Consider the following 7,920-nt stretch of genomic DNA (forward strand, 5'->3'; position numbering starts at 1 on the left):
TGGGCCAGAAAATGACTGTGTTAGTGTCCCACACTGTGTCCGCTGTACTAGAACAAAAAGGTGGTCATTGGCTGTTGCCTTCCAGATTCCTAAAGTACCAAGCAATCCTAGCTGAGTCAGATGATATAACCATTCAAGTCACTAACATTGTGAATCCAGCCTCATTTCTAGAAGGAAGAATGTCAGCAGAATCAATCGAACACGACTGTCTAGAGACCATCGAAGCTGTCTACTCCAGCCACCCAGACCTCAAAGGAGAGCCGCTTGAAGATACAGACAACTTGTTCTCTGACGGCAGCAGCTTCGTGAAACAAAGAGTAAGGATGGCAAGCTATGCAGTGACCACAACGGAAGAGGTAATCGAATCAAATCCTTTACCGGCAGGGACTTCAGCCCAGAAGGCAGAACTGATAGCTCTTACCCGAGCCCTGGAATTGGCAGAAGGCATACGAATTAATATTTGGACAGATTCTAAGTATGCCTTCTCCGTCGTGCATGCTCATGGAGCAATTTGGAAAGAAAGAGGACTGCTAACTGCTCAAGGGAAAACAGTCAGACATGCAGAGGAAATTCTACAATTGTTAGAAGTAGTCCAACTCCCAACACAAGTGGCCATAATGCATTGCAAGGGACACCTGAAAGGTAACACTGTTCCAGAAATAGGAAATAAGAAAGCTGATGCAGAAGCTAAATTAGCTGCTGCAAGGACCGAAGAAGTGACTGTAACAACTTTAGTACCAAGAGAGCTAGATCCTAGCTTTCAACCAGATTATCAGGAATCAGACCATAGGTGGATTCAAAAGAACAAAAGCAAATTGTTAGACAATGGATGGGGTCAATTAGAAGGCACATTAGAGTTTAGATCCACTTTATCAGTATTTGCAAACTAGAATAGCAGGACCAAAATTATTCACTACCATAAAACAGGTTACATCCCAGTGCAAACAATGCCTGAAGAATAACCCAAACACAGGGACCAAGATACACTAAGGAGCAATAAATCGAGGTAAATTCCCAGGTGAAGTATGGCAAATTGATTTCTCTGAACTCCCAAGAAAAGGGGGGTATCGGTATTATTGGTGCTAACTGATACGTTTTCTGGGTGGCCTGAAGCGTTCCCCTGCAGGACAAACAAAGAGAAGTAACTAAAGTCTTACTAAATGAAATTATACCATAGTTTGGGGTACCAAGAAGTATTTCTTCAGACAGAGGTTCACATTTTTGTGCGAAGGTTGTGAGAACAATAAGCAAAGCATTGCAGATTAAATGGCAATTGCATACGCCCTACAGGCCACAAGCCAGTGGGCAAGTAGAAAAGATGAATCATCTTATCAAACAACAAATTGCTAAAATATGCCAAGAAACTAACTTCCAATGGTATCAAGCTTTGCCTATTGCTCTGATTAGATTGAGAGTCAAACCTCGATCAAAAGAAAAGTTGAGCTCGTTTGAAATTCTGTATGGTAGACCTTATACTATGCAAATTGTGAATAGCGATGCTATAGACCAAATAGGTAATCAATATATATATGATTATGTAATTGCTGTAGGGAAACATTTTGATAAAAACGCCATGGTAGTAATAGAACACCAGCCCAAACAACCTAACTGTAAACTGCATCCGTTTAACCCCGGTGATTGAGTGTATGTTAAGAATCTTTTAGGAAAACCCCTACAAGAGAAGTGGGAGGAACCTTTCCAAGTGCTGCTGACCACCTTCACCACAGTGAGGATCAAGGAGCGACCTACATGGATTCACTATTCTCGAGTCAAGAGAGCTCCGCAAGATAAGCAGGAAGACCCAACATCATGAATCCGACTCCCTTCCAAACCCTTTCAACACTGACCATTGGACTCTTGATAAGTATTGTTTTATCCCAAAACCCTACTCCAGAAGGATCGTAGTCTAGTGCACGCACACTACCACGCTCTGAGGAAAACCCAGATTTTGAGGTTTACGTTTTACATAATAATCAACCTTATACGATAGATGAATGGGATAGCAGAACCCATTTCATAGCACAAAAAAGAGACCAAATTCAAGTAGGGTGCCGAGAGGTCGAGGCTTTAATGGGAAAAACAGATAAACTAGTATTGACAATTGAATTTTGGCAAGAAGCCTTTAGACAGAATTTAATCACTTATAGCCAAGTAAGAGATGAGGAGCCCATTGTTTAGGTTCAATGGAAAGGACCAGTCTCATGTCAATGAGATGGTATTGAAGGAGGTAGAGTACAGTGTGAAATTATATTCAAACTAGATCAATCGATGTCGTTTTCATGTAGCAGGGAAGCCAAGATTCTTGAACCCATTGGTGAACAAGGCATTGTAACTGGTAGAACCTTTAAGCGAGTCATTAGACTAGCAACAGACTCAATCGTGAGCCCGTCTCGTGAAACCACTCCACCTTTAGAATGTAAAAGATACATAATTTAACCTTTATAGGGCCTCAAGTAATAAGACAATCGAACGAACTAAAACTGCTGTTAGATCCTACATATTCTCTGAACAAAGTACAGATAAACATTCAGACAGACATTACACATTTACAGAAAGATTGTCAACCGTTTATACAGCAAAGCCTCAAAGGCTGGAATACCTGGTTAACAACTAGGTCATACCGCAAACAAACACAAAGAGATATAAGTGGATGGGTTGGCACGCGGTTTGGCATATTAAACACTATAGACCAAGAAGTATTAGTGAATAAGTTAAGTACCGTCACTTCTAATTTGGGAAAGCTTTAAGCTCATCTATGCTAACTTTAGCAGGGACACAATCATTGGTAGTCAGATTGATGACCTTAGTAGCCAACCACACTACTGAAGATTTTGTTAAAATTACTGACTATACTGGAGATATTAGCAAAGAAATTGCACTTGCTATCCAGTGTGTTCAGACACAACAATGGATACAATCAGTAGCAGCAGGAATATTAAGAGAGGGAATGTCAGGCATACTGCCTCAAGAAATAAGAGAAACAATACTAAGAGATAGCTCCACTACACGATTTGAAAAAGACCACCAGGCTTAGTGACAACTAGTTAACTTTATTTATGATCCACAACAGGAACACATTGAAACCTATGTCCTTACTATTAGTGCCGCAGAAGAAAGAGCTATATTTCCTGTTTTAACATTAGGAACTATGCTTCAGAATGTCATTGTCAAACCTGTGGACCATAACGTTTGGGCAAATTATGATAGTACTAAGAACAAGTGGCAATCAATTAGTACAGAAGCATGTATTCCTAAAGGACAATTAGGTTATATCTGCGAAAATGCCATTGTAGAAGCTGAGGGCCTATGCTTAGATGCTGAGGACAGTGTATGCACTTTTGAAATGCTTTCGCACAATGGAGCATCATCATCATGGCTAGGCTTCGCGAACGAAGATTTGGGAAGGCTCTATCCACATTTGCTGCAGGCACGCTGGTGGCTTATGAGGCCAATACGTGACAGACAAATCCGATTGCAAAAGGCACAGCAGAAAGACTCCTTAGATGGTGTATTCTGCAATACACGGTTCTTTCTGCGTTGCCTTTTTTCCTCGAGGGTGATCCTGCGTGTGTTCTCAAAGGAGACAGCTGCGTTATAGATGGTGTGTCTCCAGGCCTCCCGAGTTGAGGCCAGAGTAGACCAGTTATGGTGATCAATATGGCCAAGGCTGAGATGTTGTTTCAGGGAGTCCTTGTATCTTTTCTTCGGGGCTCCTCTCATGCGGCAGCCAGTGGCAAGTTCACCGTAAAGCAAGATCTTGGGAAGGCGGTGGTCCTTCATCCTGGCGACGTGCCCTGCCCAACGCAGCTGTGTTCTCATCAGCATAGCCTCGATACTTGTGATAGCTGCTTGCTCTAGAACAGATGTATTGGTCACATAGTCTGACCAGTGGATGTTAAGGATTGTACGGAGGCAGCGTTGATGGAAGCGTTCTAAGAGACGCAGGTGGTGGCGGTAGATGACCCATGATTCAGATCCATATAAGAGAGTAGACAACACAATGGCTCTGTAAACACTGATCTTGGTGCTTTTCTTCAAGTGTTTATTACGCCATACTCTTTTATGGAGTTTTCCAAAAGCACTATATGCCTTTGCTAATCTGTTGTCTATCTCTCCGTCAATCTTACCATCTGAGGAGATGAGGCTACCGAGGTAATTAAACTGTTGGACTGATTTGAGCTCTGATTGACCAATGGTGATGTGGGGATGATGGGGGACATCCTGAGGTGCAGGCTGATGGAGGACCTCTGTCTTCTTTAAACTGACCTCCAGACCAAAGAGCTCAGCAGCATCTGCAAAGCAGGATGTTAAACGCTGCAGAGCTGCTTCTGTGTGGGCAACAAGGGCGGCGTCATCAGCATAAAGCAGCTCCTGGACAAGATGGTTTAAGGTCTTAGTGTGGGCCTTCAGTCGCCTTAGATTGAATAGACTTCCATCAGTACGGTATCGAATGTAGATACCGTCCTGATCATTGAGGTCTGCTGTGGCCCTTTGGAGCATCATGCTAAAGAAGACGGTGAATAGGGTAGGAGCGAGAACGCAGCCTTGTTTCACACCATTCTTAATTAAAAAGGGCTCAGAAAGTGCATTGCCATATCTGACTTGGCCATGCTGATCCTCATGGAGTGAGATAATCATTTTGAGGAATTTAGGGGGACAACCTAAACGTTCCAAAATCTGCCACAGACCTTTCCTGCTCACAGTGTCAAAAGCCTTGGTGAGGTCGACAAAGGTTACATAGAGACCTTTGTTCTGTTCCCTACACTTCTCTTGCAGTTGTCTGAGGACAAATACCATGTCTGTGGTGCTCCTGTTGGCTCTGAAACCACACTGACTTTCAGGAAGGATACCTTCTGCTATAGTGGGTATTAGTCTGTTCAAGAGTATTCTTGCCAGGATTTTGCCAGCAATGGAGAGCAGAGTAATACCACGATAGTTTGAGCAGTCAGATTTAATTCCTTTCTTCTTATACAAGGTGATGATGACTGCATCACGAAGGTCAGATGGTAGTTCGCCGAGTTCCCAACAGCGCACCACGAACTCATGGAATTTGGTGTGGAGTGCAGGGCCCCCATGTTTCCAGATTTCAGGTGGAATTCCATCAATCCCAGCTGCCTTGCCGATTTTCACCTGCTGTATGGCCTTGAGGGTTTCTCCTAAAGTGGGGGCAGTATCCAATTCATATTTTACTGGTTGTTGTGTGATGGACTGAATTGCTGAGTCTTGGACTGTGCGGTTGGTACTGAATAGAGTCTGAAAGTGTTCAGACCATCGATTCAGAATGGAGGTTTTATCTGTCAGAAGTGTTTGACCATCAGCGCTGAGTAGAGGGCTTTGTACTTGGTATGTAGGCCCGTATGCTGTTTTCAAGGCCTCATAGAAACCTCTGTGATCACCTGTGTCTGCACATAATTGAGTTTTTTCAGCTAGATCAATCCACCATTTGTTCTGGATGTCACGGAGTTTCTGTTGGAGTTTGCTGCACGCAAGACGAAAGGCTGTTTTTCTTGCGTGACAGGATGGCAGTGCAAGGTGTGCTTGGTGGGCGGTTCTCTTCTTCCTCAACAAGTCTTGGATTTCTTGGTTGTTTTCGTCAAACCAATCCTTGTTCTTCTTGAGGGAGAACCCTAAGGATTCTTCGAAGGATTGCAGGATGCTGTTTTTAATATGATGCCAGATTGTTTCAGGAGAGGAATCTGCAGAAACTGTGGGAATGTTATCGAGCTTAGTTTGAAGGTTTGCCTGGAAACTGTCTCTTACTGTGGCTGATTGGAGATTGTTAACTTGGAGTTTTCTCCTTGGGATGCTGCCCCTTTTTGGTTTGATTTTGATCTTGAAATTGAGTTTACAGCGCACCAGCCGATGGTCTGTTTGGCATTCTGCGCTGGGCATTACGCGGGTATGATGGACATCGCGGACATCTCTCCGTCGCACCAGGACATAATCGATGAGGTGCCAATGCTTAGAACGGGGGTGCATCCAGGTTGTCTTCAGACTATCTTTCTGCTGAAAGATAGTATTAGTGATGGTGAGTTGTTGCTCTGCACAGAATTCTAGCAGAAGTCGACCATTATCATTGCAGTTTCCAACACCATGCTTGCCTAATACACCTTTCCAAACTTCAAAATTCTTGCCTACTCTGGCGTTGAAATCACCAAGGATAATGATCTTATCGTCTGCAGGGACCTTTTGGGTAAGGAGGCGCAGGTCAGTGTAAAATTTATCTTTCTCAGCAGGGTCAGCTTGGAGAGTTGGGGCATATATACTAAAGATGACAACATGTTGTTTGTTGTTTAGTGGAAGGCGTAGGGAGATAATGCGGTCAGAGTGACCTGTCGGCAGATTTTCGAGTTTAGGAACAATAGAGTTTTTGATCATGAAGCCGACTCCTGAGAGGTGTTTTTCGGTTCTGGGCTTGCCTGACCAAAAGAGTGTGTAACCGGCACCATGTTCTCTGAGGCTGCCTTCGTCATGAAGGCGAACTTCACTGAGAGCGGCAATGTCGATGTTGAGACGAGCCAGCTCATGGGCAATTAGGGCAGACCGACGCTCAGGACGTCCGCTATCTGCAGAATCGAGCATGGTTCTGATGTTCCAACATGCTAGAGTTAATTTAGGTACACCTTTGGAGGCAGGTGCGTGCCTTTGACTTTTCTTTGTGCGACCGCATTGGAGGAAGATGCCCGTTGGCCTGCGGTTAACCAACCGGGTGAAAGTGGAGATGAGCTTTGTTTAGGCCACCTTTTCTAGGCCCCTCTCCGAGTGGAGCAAGCAGTGCTGTCCTTGGAAAGGCTGCTTGGTCGTTCAGGGTGCTGCCTCAAGAGACTGTCATCTCCGGTCAGTCGCAAATGACCAATATCCTGAACCGCCTGCATGCAGGGTTGAGTCTGCGGCTCCCAGTGCATCTTTCACCTGCCGTTTCGACCCTCGCCCGTCGCTACAGGACTTTTTGCATGTGGGTAAAGCCTTCAAGCCTGCGCAATGGATTTTTTAGGTGAGATGCAGTATGCGCGGAACTGAACCCACCCTTTAATCCCGAGGTTCATCTGCCAGGGCCGAGCGAGCTTGGACGGTGGCAGTGAGGTCCTCAGGACGTAGGTTTGATTAGAGTGACCTTCTCTTAGATGGATGGCCTTACAGGGCTAAGCGAGCTCCATCAGCCCGGGTTTGGAATTAGAGTTGACCTTCTCCTAGGATGACTGCCAGAAGGCTAATGAGCTCATCCTGCCCACAGATTTATTGTATCCGACCCTGTAGTTTTGACCTGTCTGGCATGGGTGACCCTACTGAAGGCATGTACCATCGCCAGCGTAGCTCGCAACCACATAGGGGTATACAGGTTGCATTCTTACTATTAAAAATGATTAGGCCAAGTCTTACACTACCTAGGTTTCTGCCATCTGTCTATATTCAATCCCAGGGAAGCACCCAGGAACAGCCCTTTGTCCTGACCAACCTTACAGTATGTAACAGATAAATCCAGGACATACCAAACCTGGGCAGTAGCCACGGGTGAACCAAAAACAAACAAACGAGCGAAACTGTTCTGGCCACCGTACCCATCTAGGGCTCGAGGCCCTCTCTAGGTCCCAGTCCGACCAAGAACTCCAAGCCCCAGAGGAAACTATTAACCACTCTGATCTTGTCCTCCCCCACCGTGTTTCCTCATATCTTCCCACGCACTACTTACCTGACCACCCTCCAGTCCGAGGACCCCCACAGCCTGCCTGGTACCCCACCCCCCTCCCCAAACCAGACCGGCAAACCTCTGTGTATTCCGAGGCTTCAATTCTCCTCTCTCTCCTTTCTCACGAGGGCACAAGGTCACGCCGGCGAAGCTCCCTCTCTCCTTTCCCGCTGGGGGGGGAGGGGACCGGGGGAGGCCCCGCGCGGGACCCCGGGGCGGCCCCGCGCGGGACC

This window comes from Pipra filicauda, unplaced genomic scaffold (genome assembly GCF_003945595.2).
Source record: "Pipra filicauda isolate LSUMZ 115617 unplaced genomic scaffold, ASM394559v2 scaffold866_size83229_pilon, whole genome shotgun sequence".
In the NCBI taxonomy this organism is placed as follows: Eukaryota; Metazoa; Chordata; class Aves; order Passeriformes; family Pipridae; genus Pipra; species Pipra filicauda.